The sequence below is a fragment of the Camelus bactrianus genome, chromosome 8 (genome assembly GCF_048773025.1).
Source record: "Camelus bactrianus isolate YW-2024 breed Bactrian camel chromosome 8, ASM4877302v1, whole genome shotgun sequence".
NCBI classification, from domain to species: domain Eukaryota; kingdom Metazoa; phylum Chordata; class Mammalia; order Artiodactyla; family Camelidae; genus Camelus; species Camelus bactrianus.
This window is the reverse complement of record NC_133546.1, coordinates 94,794,134-94,809,927: the sequence shown is the minus strand read 5'-3', so window position 1 is coordinate 94,809,927 and position 15,794 is coordinate 94,794,134. Positions and strand designations below refer to the sequence as shown.

The window sequence follows — 15,794 nt, the reverse complement described above, 5'->3', positions numbered from 1 at the left end:
GAATAGGGTCACTGTCTTCCTTGTGTTTCGTTTGTTTGGTCACAGTGTCTGGATAGTGACTTGCTGTCCAGCAGTTTTGTGAGGATACGGTGCTCGTGAATCATTGTAAGGACAGAATTTTGACAAAAGACTGTATTTGTCATTTCACGAGGGAAAAGATAATATAGAAATACTGCTCAGATCTATTTTAAAATTAAATTTGGAATGTTGAGAAGTGTTCAAGAAATCATACAAAAATCTTATTCACTTCTTTTAGATCTATCTTAGGCACTTTATTAATACATAGCAGAGTAACTTATCAAGTAGATTTGACAAGAGGGGTGTATTATTGATTATTTGTTTTAGTTGAAATATTCTACCTGGGAAAAAGTAATCAGTGCCCATAAATGAACAAATATGTTTGTATTTCTATGCAACATGGGAGCAGACTTCATATGTTTCTATATAATATATATGACTGTGTGTTTTAATCTGTCTGTCAGTTTATTTATAGTTTTTCAGCAATGTTCTAACTTTAGAATTCTTCTAATAAAATCACCCCCGATTCTAGCGCAGTTTGTACTGTGTATACTGTCTTATGCATGGGATTCCACTGTCTCCTCAGTGAGGAATTCCCTCCCCTACTGAGGTAGTAGCAGAGTTAAAGGAACTGTGATTTCTAGGCCTTTGCTCTCCTTGTGTTTGCATTTGGCTGTCAATCGGGAATTTCCCTTTCTTGAATTTTCATTGTTCAATTAGAATTTTTGAAAATAAGTGTTAATGTGTTGTATTTGTCTCCCTAGAAACTTGATGTGTTTGTGCTTTTCAGTTTTCAATTTCTTAAAAATGTAAATGCACTCTTGTTTTTAAGTAGTCCTTTTTCACTAGATATTTGTTTACCTCTTTATAGTTTAAATACATTTTTTCCAATGAATGAATCGGTGTGGATGTTTTAAAAGATACCTTACTTTTTATTTTCCTTATCATAACAATTATATTCATTCTAGAGAATTTAGAAAATAAGGATAAACACAGTAATAACTTAAAAATGGCCTCTAATCTCACCTAGAGATACAGTTGTAAAGTTTCAAATTGAGAATTACAAGTCCTCTCATGTTGTTCTTCTTTTTCAAGATCGTTTTGTTTACTGAGACCCTCGAATTCCCATATGAATTATAACAGCAGCTAATCAGTTTTTGCAGAGGAGCCAGCTGGGATTGTGATCGAGACCACGTATAATATACGGATCACTCTGGGGAGCACTGCCATTCCAAGAGCACTGTCTTCTGATCCAGTAATGTACGTGGCGTGTCTGTCCAGGTATTTAGGTCTTCTTTAATTTTTTTTCAGCAATGCTTTGAGTTTACAGAATATTATTTTACTTTGTTTCTTTGCCTTTATACTGAGAACATGTGTGCAAGGTACCGGGATCAGAAGTGTATTTTAGCCCCGCCCCTTGCTGCCAAAATGGTCGCTGCACTCTTGCTTTGCCTTGTGTACAATCTTGCACAAAATAGGACCTCAGTAACTCTCTCTTGAATGAATGATTATATGATTGAAGGATGATGCTTGAGAGTCCTTGTGATGATTTTTTCCTCCAGCCTTTCCCCAATTCTTAACTATGCCCTTTCTCTTTCTAAACTCCAGCCTGGGTTTCAGCCTGCCTGTGGCATTGATTTTCCCTGTCTGTAGACTCTTCCTTTCACTGGTTCAAGATAATGTTACATGTGGGCTGTGGAAAATTGCTAGATGTCAAGAAAGAGCAAATCCATTGCATGGTAGTATTTTTACAGTGTCGTATTTTTATCGATTGAAATTAAATCAGGCTGACCCCCTGAGCCCTCCCGTGAGCTCTTTTCACTTTCCTACATTTGATACTGCTCTGGTTGCTACATGTGCCATTCCCACAGCCTTGGTTTTTGGGTTGAGTAAGTCATCATCAGTGGAGCCCTCTCTTTAAAAGATGAAGAGAACATTGTCTCCTTCTCCCTGGTTGGGGACTTGGATGAGATGAGATACCAGATAAAGAATGGAGCTCCACCTCATTCTGACCCCCGCTCTTTCCGTTCCGTTCTCCAGAGGAAAATAGTACAATTCAACAGTATAAAGATTGATTGTGAGCTAATGAGATAGACAAGACAACCGATCATTTATTAAATATTCTTTCATGCCAGAAACAAATGTATTATACACACAAAAATCACACAAAGCATGATAATATCGTGCTTACAGACGTGTGTCCGAGTTCGAGTCCTGCTCTGGAGTGACCAGTACTGTGAGATGGAGAACTGGTAGGACGGCTTAGGCTCTCCAGGACTGGTTTTCGGTCCTGCAGTGATGGGGCTTTCTAGGCTTCCCTCCCCCGTAGAGGTGCTGTGGGGTGTAACTGTCACGCGTGCACAACTGCTCGTTCCTCCTAAGTGCAGGAGAGCATAGCTTTTGCGGTGACGGCTTTATAACAGCCCCGTGTAGACTCTCAGCGCTCCGAAGGGATGCCTTGTGGTTTGGAGATGGGATTCTCATTTCTGTAAATACCCAAGGATTGCGGTATTGAGCCCTGCTGATTTGAATCTATTCTTTAGAAAGTACATATTGTAGATATATTTTTCAAGCATGTGTGCTTTTTTTCTTTTATTATTTATAGTTCTACCCTCTCATCTCTTGGTGTGACTTTTCATGGAATCCAGGAAACAGTCCTAAGCTACCTGCCTCTTCACTCTTCTCCGTGGTGGTTTCCTTCCCTGACTAGAAGAGGGTTTTGCACAGGAACTTTTATTTGTTCCCCTTTTCTTGGAGTCTCTCTTTCGGTCTGCCCATCTCTCATCTGTCCATCTTTCCATTTATCTACCCACTCATTCTTCTGACTTGTTCCAAAAAGCATTATAGGCAGCTTACAGAAGAACAGATACCAAATAAACAGGTAAGAAAATGGGGCCAAGTTCAAAGTGTGAGGCTAGGAGGCGAGCCTGTGTGAGGGTTGCAGCCGTGAGACACACGCCTCTGCCCTGTGACTTATAAGATCGACAGCAAGAGTGTACATGATGCTCCCAGCAGACACAGGCTAACAGGGTTTGTGGGAGATGCTCCCTGGCTGTGAAATAAATAAGTGGCTCATGAGAAGCCAAACCTTTCCAGCTACAAAGGCTTAGGAGAATATTTTGAGTGTCTTCCAAAATCAGGGTATTGCATTGTTTCTTTTGTCAGAGTTCTACGTATAGTTGGTTACATTCTATACCTGGAAATTTCTCCAGAATTTCTTACCAAGTGAGTGCCATTGCTCGGGAATGGGGTGGTTCTGCTCATTGACGGGGGTTGGCCAGAAACCGAAAATGACAGCTTCAAAGGAGCCTGGGATTTGTCAGTTATGTTTTGTCAGTGCTGTAGATTTCAGGAAATGCTTTCACACTTTCTCTCCATCTGAGGCGGCAGCGTGCTCTCTTAGCAGCATCAGGAGCTCAGAGCCACGGGATGTTGGGGGCGGACTACACTGCCGTCAAGACAGCCAAGCTAGTCACTGCAGGCGTGGTCCTTTCACATAGTGCATTTCATGTTCTATAGTAGAAGGTTTCAACAGGGAGTTAATTAACAGAGTTAATTAACATTTAATAAATATGAAGCTTTGATGAAAAGTCTGTTATAGGCAGAATATAAGTTGTGAACACTTTGAAAACGGTTTCATTACAGAAATTTCAGTAGGGAAGATAAACAGTTTATCTTATTTATGCCTCTCTTTTAAAGTAACACAGAAACAAGGCAGAAAAGGCAGAGGATGATTTCTGTTATTCCTCTCGGCTTGCAGGTGCCCTCACCTCCAGTGGCATCCATCCAGACACCAACACTGACACTGGCCATGCTCAGAACTGCCTCAGCCCTGAAGACACAAGTGACAAATAGAAGGGGTCCGCGCCCTGTTACATCAGGTGCTCTCACTTTTTGGGTCCTTATGTAACTGCACGGTGTTAATCAGGATCGCCCGTTCTACATTGTGTGGCGCTGCTGCGGTGTTTCCTAGTTATTTGTTTCTGTAAGTACTCGTGTATTATTCTCCAATGTGTGGTACTACACATCTAAAAATGCTTTTTTCAGATGAAAAATAATGTATATTTAATATAATAAGTCTGAAAAAAGGGACAAAAAAGGCTATCCAGTTCCCACTACTCAGAAATAATAATTAAAACTTTAACATCTTCTTTCTGTTCTTTTCATCAGTGTGTATCAGCTCTGTCATAAAAACCAGTGAGCACTCTGTGCCTGTTTACTGTGTGGAGACCTCCATTTTCCATTCGGCTTATTACATGTTTTTCTACAATATTCTATCTCCCCTGGCATGATTTTTAATGACCAGTATAGCATTATGTCTTGTGGAGGCATCGTCCATTTTACTTCGGGCTTAAATAAACTTTTAAATTCCAAGTGTACTTAACTGAAATACTGAAAAGAGAGCTGTGGTGGTACCGAAAGAGCCCTACCTCCCTTCCCCTTATTTCCTGAGTGTAAAAGCTGTTGCCAATGTGGTGTATATATTTCATGACCTTTATGCCTATGATATATATATATATATATACCCATACATACATACATACATATGAGAAATCTATGTATATGTGTGTATATATGCTTTTTTGAAAAATAAGGCCATACTATATGTTTTCTGCAGCTCGCTTTATTCACTCAGGGGTATATCATAGACGTCCTCCCACTCCAGAATCACCCGGTCCTTTCAGATAGACTGGAGGGGTCTCCTGATGTGCAGGTGTGGTCTCTTGTGCAAGGACACCATTGGTGGGAGAGTGCTGTGGACAAGGCCCTGGGTCACGGGGAAACGCCGGCCCCCTCAGTGCACACAACTCGCCGTGATTTACCGCATCATTTTCTTGATGGTGGACACTTAAGTTTTCTCCATTTTCCACTGTCAGAAAGGATGTTTTACTGGCATCTTTCTTTAACAGACATTCCTGTGATCTTGTATGAGCATGCCTTTAGTTAATTCTCCTGGAAATTTAGTCCCTGGATGTGACATTTACGTTCATCACAGGCTACTTTCAAGTGACTAGAAATTCCTTCTCCAATGTGGAATGAAAAATGTAGAATTACTTATGTAACCAATTCTCTATTGCTGGATATGATTTCACTTCAGCTTTTCTTCCCACCAGTGTAAACAGTACATCTATTTGAACTGAGTTTTTTTCTAAACGAAACGATTCCTAGAAGTGGGGTTGAATCAGTGTGTACACACGTTTTTCAGAGTTTACATATCCATTGACATGTCATCCTCCAAAAAGGTCGCTCACAGTTTTTTCTCCCACAGATGGACACTAGCTACAATATCTTTTAAAAATATTTACCAATAAGATGAGCAAAAGTGCTTTTTCATTGTTTTAGTTTGCATTTGATGACCAGTGAGGTATTGAGCATTTTTCACTGATTAGCCATCTGACTTTTGAAAAGTGAATGATCCATTTTGTCCTTTGCACAAATTTAAGTGAGGAAGCTTCTTTTTGCTTTGTGACAGCTCTTTGTATGTTATGAACATTAATCCGTTGTCTTCATCAACATCTATCACAGAGTTTTTCCTTGTCATTTCTTTCGTTTCATTTTGTTCACTAGGTTTATTTTTGTTGTGGCTCAAAATATTCTTAAGATAGTAAATGTCTTCCTTTTGGGTTTTATCTTTGTTATTATTCTTAGAAATACTTTCTTATAATGGTATAAATCTCTTATGTAGGTTTATTTAATGTCTAAGATGGAGATGATAATAGTACTTGTTATAGTGAGGGGAAGTTGAATTAATGTGAGCAAAGAGTTGTATTTGCTGTTATTAGTATTTTAATATTTACATCACTATCTGTAATTTTTTTTGTGGTCATTATGACAGGAATAGAATTTGTTCTTTCCAGGTGATTCTCTGATTGTCCCAGGACAATTATCGAATTCATACATTGCACTTTGATTTGAAATCCCACATGTATAAAATACTTATTTTGACTAGAGTCTCTTTTTGAGCTCATGCTTTATTTCTGTCAATCTTACTTCCTTATTCCAACGCTATATTTTACATATTGTAAAAATTAATTATTATCTGACAGTGCGATTTTTTTTTTTGTTCTTTTCTTCCATCCCAAAATTTCTTGGCTATTATTACGACTTTATTATTCCTGAAGAATTCTAAAATACTTTGTTCAAGTTAAAAAAAAGTCAGATAAGAGTATTCATGGGAATTTTATTAAGTTTTGAATTATTTTTAGGAGAACTTCCATATTTACAAAACTGTTTTCCTCCATGTAATTTGTTGATGTCTCTACATTCACACCTCTTATTTACCCCTCAGTACAGTCCTGTAGTTTTCTCCATGTACAACATGGGCATTAATTTTGAGTTTTTTCCAGATTATTGTTGATGTTTTTGTTAATTTTTTAAGTGAGAATTTTTTGCTATTATATTTTTTAACTGTTTAAACTGACACCTAGGAAGGCAGATTCGGTTTGTAAATACTCACTTTGTAACAAATCATTTAAAATTGTAAGTATTAAATAATTGTTCCAGGATCCTTTCTTTTGTGTTTTTAAAAATTTGTTTCCAATATTATCAAAATGGTCATAGCTAAGAAGTATAGGTGTGGAGACAGTTGGAGAGAGGTAGTGTGGCTCATGTACAAACTGTGAGCAATTTCATGGCTGCCTTTAGGCTGGAGAAGCCCCAGAAGAGCCCAGGTTAGACCAGGGGTGGCTTTGTATGCACTTGAAAGCCAGCTTTCCTACCTGTATGGTGAAGCCTGGTAGGCGTGGCAGGTAGATGATCAAGGTCTGATCAAGGTCATTGGCTGCACAGAGCGCTGTGTCTGTGAGAACTGGAGTCCATCGCCATGGGAAATGCTTGGTGCCAGGAACACTGCAGGGGAGCTGGGGAGTCTGTGTGTTAAGGATTTTCCATTCCTGGGAGTGGGAAGATCAGACTCTGCATTCAGATCTGAGTTTGAATTCATCCTCTCTTATTTACTGGTCCTCTGACTTTTGACAAGTTATCTACCCTCTTTGAACTCCTATTTTCTTATCTCTCAAAATAGGAGAATTACGGCCTGCTGCTAGAGTGTTTGATCAGGATAAATGATTTGTTTCTATAAGATGCCACGTACAGTCACAAGCTCAGTGAGAAATGGGCTGTCACCTCTTCATCTGCAACTCAGTGCTCGACAGGACATCGGGGCAAAGCCAGTCCGTAATTTGTTTGTGATGCAAGTAGGAACAAAATTAATGTCTTGCCTTTCCCCTGCAGTATTCTTACTCCTTTGCTTCATTTACTTCTTTCCTCCTTTCCTTTCCCCTCCTCAACCAAAAGATCCTGAGACTCTCTCAGAACACTAGATTCAAATTACTTTAAAGGGTGTCTCATCCTCATGAAATGACAGTAACTTAAAAAAAATCTGTAGAGATCCCAGACGTCATTGTATTTGATTTACACACACACACGCACACCCACCCACACACACAATCAGCCTACCTACAACTTGCTGAGGGAGAAGGACCAATTTTTCTGAGTTTTCATTCACTGAGCGTGAGAGCAAAGTCTCTTACGCAGACTTTCACCTTGCTTAGTGCATGGGGTTTTTAATTGGATTTCTGCTTTGTGGCCATAGAACTATTCTTATAGAAGAGAGGCTGTGGAGACATAGACATTCTGCTGAGATATTGGTGTCAACATATTTCAGTTGGAAAGGACTTAGGACAGCATAGAGTCGTAACTTTTTATGGGTGAGAATCCATGATGGTGTAACTTGGACAAGAACCCGGGTCTTCTGTCTTCGTGTCCACGTGGATGAAGAGGCAACAGGGCGGTAGATGGCAGGGATCATTCTTGCTTGAATTCCAGGGTCTTGCTAGTTTTCACTGCTCAGCTGCCTTTAGTTTAGGTCCATGTGGCCTCTCATGGGAAGGTCACTCTGTCCTGAAAGACTGAGTTTCTAATCAGCAAAAAGCCCTGGACCCACTCATATTTCCCAGAGTTTTTCTGCTGTCTTGCTGACAGTTTATATAAATGATACCTAAGAAACTACTGGATATAAAATCCTTATTGTTATCATTTGCCCTCAAGTTCCATAGGAATGGGGTGCTGTCTCAGGCTGTCTAAGGCAAGATCTGAACAAAGATAGGGTGATAGGCTGTGCTGCTGGACCCTCCCCAGTCGAAAGGGATTTCCACCTTAGTTTTTAGAATCAGACAGATGAGTTCAAATCTTGCCTTTACCAGTTATTAGCTTTGTGAACTTGGGGAAGAAACTGTACTTGTTTGTGTCCAATTTTCTTTATCTGTAAATAAGTTCAGTATTTATTTTAGGGTTTTTGTTTTAGAATTGAATGAGCTAATTCCCTCATTTATACCTAAAATACTGATCGCGTGGTTCTATGCTGGTGCCTTGGTAGAAGATTACTGAGGGACTCAGCAGTGAGAATGCAGGTGGGGGACCCCTGGATCATAGAGCTTATATTCCAGGATATGCTTGTAAAAGATTGGATGTGCAGTGGATTTTTAGTAAAACTACATTCCTTTCCTTATCCACATTGATTGTGTATATATCTTTGTACAATATATGAACAATTTTTTATTGCAATTTAAATATCTTTGTAGTATTTAAATTATGTAGCTATAACAAAATACGTGAAATAAAATGATTTGTCTTTTATTTTCTTTTCAACATGCAAAACAAAATAAAATAGAAAAGAAAAAAAGGTTTTGAAGGAGTAGAAATAATTTTATTTCTGTGGAATCAATTCCCTATGTTAGGTTTTTTATTTGTGTTGTTAAACAGCATATAAAATTGATAGGTTTTGACTTCAGTGTTGATAGCTAGGTGAGTGTAGTTTCTTTTTGTGGTTGTCTTTGATGAATTATTTGCACTAGATCATAAATGATGTGCATGTTACATATTGGAAACGAGGAAAGAGTGGAGACATACTACCTCCAATGCAGTCATCTTGTTACCAAGTCGAAACTCGTACTGCTTGCTGTATGACAGGCCAATAAATCGGGAGATTGAGGTGTTGGAGCAAGGAATAGTGACTTTATTTGAAAAGCTGTCAGACCCAGAAAATGGCTGAATGACATACTGGAGAACCGTCTCCCCCAAGTCAGAAATCAGTCCGCTTTTATACTAAAAAGGGGCGGGGATGTAGTTGGTTGTTGCAAACTTCTTGCGGTACGAATTGTTTCTCCTTGGAATTCTTTGTTCTTGCAGCTGTCCACGTGGGTCAAATCATGGTGCCACTCAAAAACCTCCAAAAAAAACCAAAGTTGATTTTCTATTTTGCAACTTGCCATCTCAACATAAGTGCAGAAGAGTTAACATCGTGAAAGCTCAGAGCCCGGAGAATAGGCTTTCCTGGATATTTCAGGCTAAAGGCAACTTTCTCTTACAAAGTCTGAGCCTAGAAAACAGCAAAGGTTTAAAGCCAAAGGAACAGATCTAACATGCAGTCAAATTTATTCTTTTCTATTATAATTTCTTTTTCCACCACTTAAATAATTTTAGTAAGAAACATGAGCAATTTTTTTTACTTTTGCTTCTTAGTAACGGATAAGTGGGCCAAATACATTTATGAGAGCAGGGATGCTGTGCGGGCATTGGGGTCACAGCAAACTCTTGTTGGTGTGGTCGACTCTGCAACATGTCTGATGCCCCGTGGGTGTTGGTGAGGGACCCCATAACCAGGGGTTCTCTTCAGGAACCAGCATATGGGCATTGACATCTGGAGACCTCTTTTACAGCTGCCGGAAATTTTTTCAGATACTGTGACTGAAAAACCACTACAGCTGGTGATAATTAGGGAATAAAGGAAGAGGAAAAGGGCTTGGATTAGATTAGAAGAGAAAGACAGAATATCAGGGAACCTGGGGGCTTGGCAGTGGGTACATGGGAGAGAGGGGAGCAGAGGTGGGGAAGGGCACGGCTCTGGAACCAGCTCCTGCACCTGTCCCAGGGCCCAAGTCACACAGCTTTTAATTGGCCCAGGAAGCTCTCCTGTCTGGATGTCACCCTGGGCAGAACCTTGAGAATCGAAGTTAAGGGGTGGGCAGCACTCACCTAGGGGATCACTGAGGACTTCGGTCAAGTCCACGGTGCCTTTTCTGGTCATGTGTCTTCACTTGCCCTTTATCTTAGGATCTGAGGAGCAGGAGCAAGGAACGCAGGGAGAGATCCAGGAAGACATCTGACTGTGTTAAGAGACGACAGTCACAGCCACACGGGGAGCGATGACACTTGCAGCAAAGTAAAACGACTTCACAACTATTGCATCAGAGCTGCCGGTGTGAGAGAGCCTAAGCCTGTCTCAGAGTGCAGGGGACAAGTGGAAAGGAATGGTAAATTTCCACTGACAGTTGAAATTTTGTTAAATAGCCTGCTACTGTTGTTTGTATCACTTGAATGAATGCAGGCATATTTCTATGGGCATTTATATGTTCACTCAAACCCACCAGCCACTCTTGCCCCCATCGGGGATGGGCTTTCTCAAGCACAGTGCACCTCCTTGTTGGGTGGGCCATGCTGCGGGTCCTCGCCTGGGGCCGGGCTGCTACAGGGCACTGAGTCCCCGAGGCACGGCCTGCGAGACACGACAGGAACACCTCTGCTCTTGACTGAGGGCCTCCGTTTCCCCCTGCAGTGTAAGAATGCTGGTGACTGAGTTAGAAGCATGCTTCGAAGCTGTCCATGTCCTTGCCATCCAGAAGCGGAGCCTGGGAGCTACCGAAATTCTCCAGAATGCGGTTTACATTCATCTTCGACAGGTGAGTTTATGTCCTTTTACAAGTGGAGGAATTACTGCAGTTTTCCTGGAACTTACTCACCACTAGTCCATCTGATTTTTCTGTGCTTGGATTCAATATGGCATGCTAAAAATTCTGGAGTCAGATCTTGAATCCCTGATGAAGAGGATTATTTTATTTCTTTATATGATAGTATTTTACTTTCAAAATTCAGAGTTTTCGGTTCTTTCAAAAATTTTTTGGGGGGTTGGAGAAACAACTTTGCTCTTACCATCTTTGTGACCTGTTGTTATATGCCTCTCACCTGTCTTCTGTCACTTGTGAGGCGGTTCCTTTTGTGACCTTGTCAGCGTTGTTCATGGTATAAAACATAAAGTCTGTAAAAGTACAGTCCCTTTTACTCCGAAGACATTCCACAAATACTACTTAAATCTGGGTGTGGTTTTAAGAAGACAGAATCATTAGAACATGTACTTGCAGGTTGCTAGTGCAAAATCCCCAAATCAATAGTCTAGCTCAACATCTAAAATCTTTCTAATCTACCTGGGATTTGTATGGATAAGAGAAGCAGTTTGCTAAGAACTCAAGAGCAGGTTTAGAATACAGGCTGGTGTAGCTCAGCAGGTCCTCCCATGCTGATGCTCTGCCAGAGGGCGGGTCCTAGGGGAGAGGGCGTGTCCTCCCCTCCCTGAGTTGACAATTTGATGGCAAAGACCTTCATCAGGTGAAGAACTAGACTTTCTTCTAAGAACAGTGGGTTTGAAATCAGTCCTAAAAGCGTGGGATTGACAGAATACCATTTGTCTGAAGTAGGGGAGAGTGGCTTTGGGGCCACTTGGGAGACTCGTGAGTCCATGTGGGCAGTGTTGGTGGCTTCCACTTGACCGGTTGGACGGTCAGTGTGTAAAAGCGAACAGATTGAAGGCATGTTTAGATGGTAAAAAGGAAAGGATGAATGCTGTCTGTGAAGGTAGGATGGAGGAAGGAACAGGTTTCTGGGTGGATTAATGAGGTACATGATGGTCCTGTTGTGCTCTGAGGAGGGAAAGCTGTAGAGGGAGTTCTGGGGGATAACTGATGAGTACAGCTGTGGGTAAAGTGAAAGGCTGTTATATGTGTGGTTTGGAAGCTCAGGTGAGAGCCAGTAGTGAGTAGGGGGAGGGGAGAGAGACTTTCAAATCACTTTGTCTTGTGAACATACAAATAAGGATGAGTAATGACACACTTAAAACCTCTATATTCTGTATTTAAAGCCCAGTAACATTTTGCTATATTGACTGCAGAGGTTCTTAATATTTTTTTAATAGAAATAAAATAAATAGAAACAAAATAGTGGAGATAATGAACATCTTAGAGTTGATGTGTGTCCTTGTATGTATTTTCATACCTCATCTGTTTATAACCATAATCTACAAATAGATCGCTTGCTTAGCATAAGAGTTAAACAGAGGGACGTGACACACAGTGTTGGGGATTGAAGCTGATCTTCTCGGGCAAATTAAGTCACCTCTCTGTGCCTTAGTTGCATCTTCTGTGACTTCCCCCCGGCCCCGCATCACAGCTGATTTCCTAGACTAGATGTTGGGAGGGAGGCTGCTGAAGGGAATAAGAAGTGGCAACTTCTAGGGATATTGAAGAGAGAGACAAAAACAGATTAAAGCCGATAAACTGAGTAAAAATACCCTCAAAAGAGAAAGATCCCCGCAGTGTTTTGAGCCCATTAGCGTAAGGGAAACAAAATCAGGTAGACCCAAATCTCTTGAGGATGTGAGTATTGTGGGTGGGAGGGTGTCATCAGAAAAGGGTTAAGAAAAGGCCTTTTCATTTCCCTAGACGTTTCCAGTAAGGATGGGGAGCAGAAGAGAAAACCCCCTGCTTCACAGTGGAAGCTGCTGTTTTGTGCAAAACTGACCAAAGTATGGAGACCAGTCATCAGCGGTGCTGGCAAATGAAGAGACTTCGGGATTGGGTGGGGCACTTGCTGCTACTTCCAGGTGACCTGCTGGCTGGGGGCTGTGAGGCGGGCAGTAGGTTTGCAGGGTGACCCGGGCATAATCCCTGGCTCTGAGGCTGCTGGTCTGACTAGCAAACCTGGGCACGCGCAGTCCTAATGGGGCAGCTCGGGATGTGGCCTGGGACACCTGCTGAGCTGAGGGTGAGAAGAGGGCTTCCCTGAGGGGGTGTCCCTGCAGAGAGTGGAAACGTCCTCCTGCAGGGGAGGAAGAGCCTTTGAGCAGGGTGCTGGATGCACAGGCAAGACCAGCCTGAGCACGGAGGCTTCTGGGAGCCAGAAGTCATACAATGGCCGAACCGCTTGTTCCTGCCAGACTGCAGGGAAAAGATGCTGAAAAATTAGGCTAGGGTCAGACGCTGTGGTGTTTTATGAATGCCAGTAAAGGACTGTTCAGGCAGGCACGAGAGAACCCTGTGGGCGTCCCAGCTGGGGCGTCACGCCGGAGGGAAGAACAGAGTTATAGACTTTGCCACTTATTAGCTGTGTGACTTTGAGCAAGATCACCCCGCCTCTCTATATATATATCTTCATCTTTAAAGTGACAGAGTGACAAGCTCGTGTAATCAGAAGGCTTAGTTTTGCTCTGATCCTCTTTGTCCAGTCCTGTCAGTGCTGCCCTGTGAGGTTCTGCAGCGGCTGCTCTTACCCTGAGAAGGGAGGGCATAGAGGGACATTGTAGTGCCCGAGGGCAGGAAGGGGTTGCTTTAAAAGCAGACATGTTGCCGCCTGCAGCTGCAGGCCTGCAGGCAGTTTGGTTGAAGGTCCTGCAGGGGACTTTGGAGGCCTTAGGTCGTGGAGAGTACTTTGGAAGCCTTAGCTTCGTCTTAAGTCTTGTTTTCCCTTGCGGACCAGATTTGCCTTTCCAGAGTGATGCTGAAGATTTGGGCTTCTAGTAAAGCTGTTTTCAGAGATGGGTATATACGTAAAATATCATATAAAATAAAATGATTTATTTAACTTGTGGGACTTCGCAGCTTTTGGGAACAGCTCTGTTGTCCTGGTCTTCACGGAGGACACCAAGGTTCAGCAGAGCGTGTGGGAAGGCAGGTAGCCTGCAGTGCTGCTGCGGGGTGTTTTCCCGAGTAAAGCACTCTGCTGAGTTGACTCTTCTCTGAGTTTGGTTGCCAGATGAGCAGACAGCAAATTAATGAGATCTGGTGTGATTGTATAATGACAGGAAAAAAGAGGAAACCGTAGTTTTTCCAGAATAAAACACCCTTTTGTTTCCTGATCCAGTGTGTTCCATTACATAATTGATGAGTTGTGTCTATTCTGGGACTTCATTGAAATAAACGTTCAGCCTAAATGTTAAGAGTTATGTTTATTTGGCTGGAGGACTCGAGCCGGGATGGCAACCACTCAGATCACTCTGAGGGACTGCTCCCAAGAGGTAGGGGAGGAGCTAGGATATATAGAAGTTTTACAATAAAGACCAGGTAGTTGGAACAATAAAATATTGCTTGTTATCTAAAGAAAACCAGATATCTCAAGATCAAGTATTTAGTGCTTTTCTATGTATGGGAGTAAGCAAACATTTGTGTCATTGAATTCATCCCTTTGGCAAGTACCTAGCTATCTAAGGCCAGTATCCTGTCCTTTCTTACTCTGATTCCGCTCAGAGGGCACCACTGTGAGTGGCTGAGAGGCTGGGCTGCAGGCATGCACTCGCTGGGGGTGGCAGCAGCAGCTGATGACTTGGTTTCAGCATTCTTTGTTTACTGACATGGTTGCAGTATTTTCATTCATTGTGCTCCCCCTTGGTCCTAAATTCTGCCAATATTTTGAGAGACATTTCATGACCAATTTTGTCCCATGGTGCTAGGATGGCTCAATCCTAGTTCAGGTGAAGAATCTTCTGAGTTGCCATTCAAGGTGTTAGTTTTTTATCAGGCCCTGTTGATACTAAAAATTCTCTGGATCACCTGTCTTACTTGTTTGTTATGATCCAGGAAGTGTTTTCCCTTCATTGCTCATTGCCATACCTAGAATCACACTATTACAATTACTTTATTCAGGGTTATAAATTTTATCTATTTTTTCAAGATGTTTAGCCATCATCAATTTTGTAGGCCTAGTTACACTTTGGGAAATGTAACAGACAACTTTATAAAATAGACAGGATATAAGTAATACAGCTAGTAACGTTAATAAAGTCACGATTAAGAATTTAATAGTCGGGAAGTTGTATTTTGGGGTTAAAATTTTGCTTGTGTTTCTGATTGAGTTTGAGTTATCTTATGAGAAAGTTCATATTTATGGTCAGTCTCAGAGCAGGTATTAATTGGTCAGGTGAGGTCTCCCACCTTGTAAGATCAACAGAGGCCTAAACAGAACTATAATTTCTTTTTAGAATAACGTTTCTGAGGGCTATCTAGTTAGAGCCTTGGAGTAGGGAAACCCACCAAGGTAACACAGAAGAACTAGACATAGGTAATTTACCATAAACTTAACAATAGGAGTAGTTCATAATCAAAGGTAGGAGAAATTATCACAGTAATTTTTATGCAGCCCTGGTATGGTGTATTGGGTCAGCTGTCTACCTCAGATATCGTCTTCTTCTCATCCTGGCCTGGTAGCTTTTTCTCCATTTGGGCATTGTTTTAAGGTGAGCAGTGCTCTATAGGCCAGTGCATGGCAGGGGCTATTTCTGATAGGAAATGAACCCGAAAGTCCGTTTCCTTCAGCTTTGGTGTGTATGGTCTATTTAAGAGTACCTGATAAAGGGTCCTTCCATTCAGGTTGGAGACAGTTCTTTAAGTCATGCCTGTTCCAGTTTGTATAATCCCCTGGCTGCAGGTCATGGGGCATTGGAACTTTACCCAAGGATAGATTAGTAAGCTTCAGAAACAAAGCTAGATTATCCTATTAATAATTCAGTTAAACTGTACAGCAATGTGACATAACAGCAAGGAATGATTGGGAAGTGTGTTAGTAAATACGGACGTCAATTAACAAAACTAGAATTTAATATCCACTAAAATATAATCTTTTTTCTCTCTAAAGTTATCCTATTTTTCTCAAATAAAGCCATGTCAAGATTAATT

The 15,794-nt window shown here is 41.4% G+C and overlaps 1 protein-coding gene across 48 annotated transcripts in view; it reads left to right on the top strand.

Annotated features, from left to right (window-relative positions):
* Nucleotides 1-15,794, top strand: part of LOC141578437 (uncharacterized) — a 511,397-nt gene that overhangs the window by 172,670 nt on the left and 322,933 nt on the right. For 42 of the 48 annotated variants that reach the window (XM_074368840.1, XM_074368860.1, XM_074368859.1 and 39 more), the window contains 5 exons: nt 1,114-1,299; nt 3,779-4,003; nt 10,132-10,331; nt 10,634-10,757; nt 12,570-12,730. The exons of 1 other annotated variant lie outside the window; for it this stretch is intronic. The gene's annotated coding sequence lies outside the window, so the exon portion shown is untranslated. Of the gene's footprint in view, nt 1-1,113; nt 1,300-3,778; nt 4,004-7,042; nt 7,215-10,131; nt 10,332-10,633; nt 10,758-12,569; nt 12,731-15,794 lie in introns of all 48 variants that reach the window. 5 more of the 48 variants (XM_074368855.1, XM_074368851.1, XM_074368862.1 and 2 more) reach the window with 5 other exon arrangements.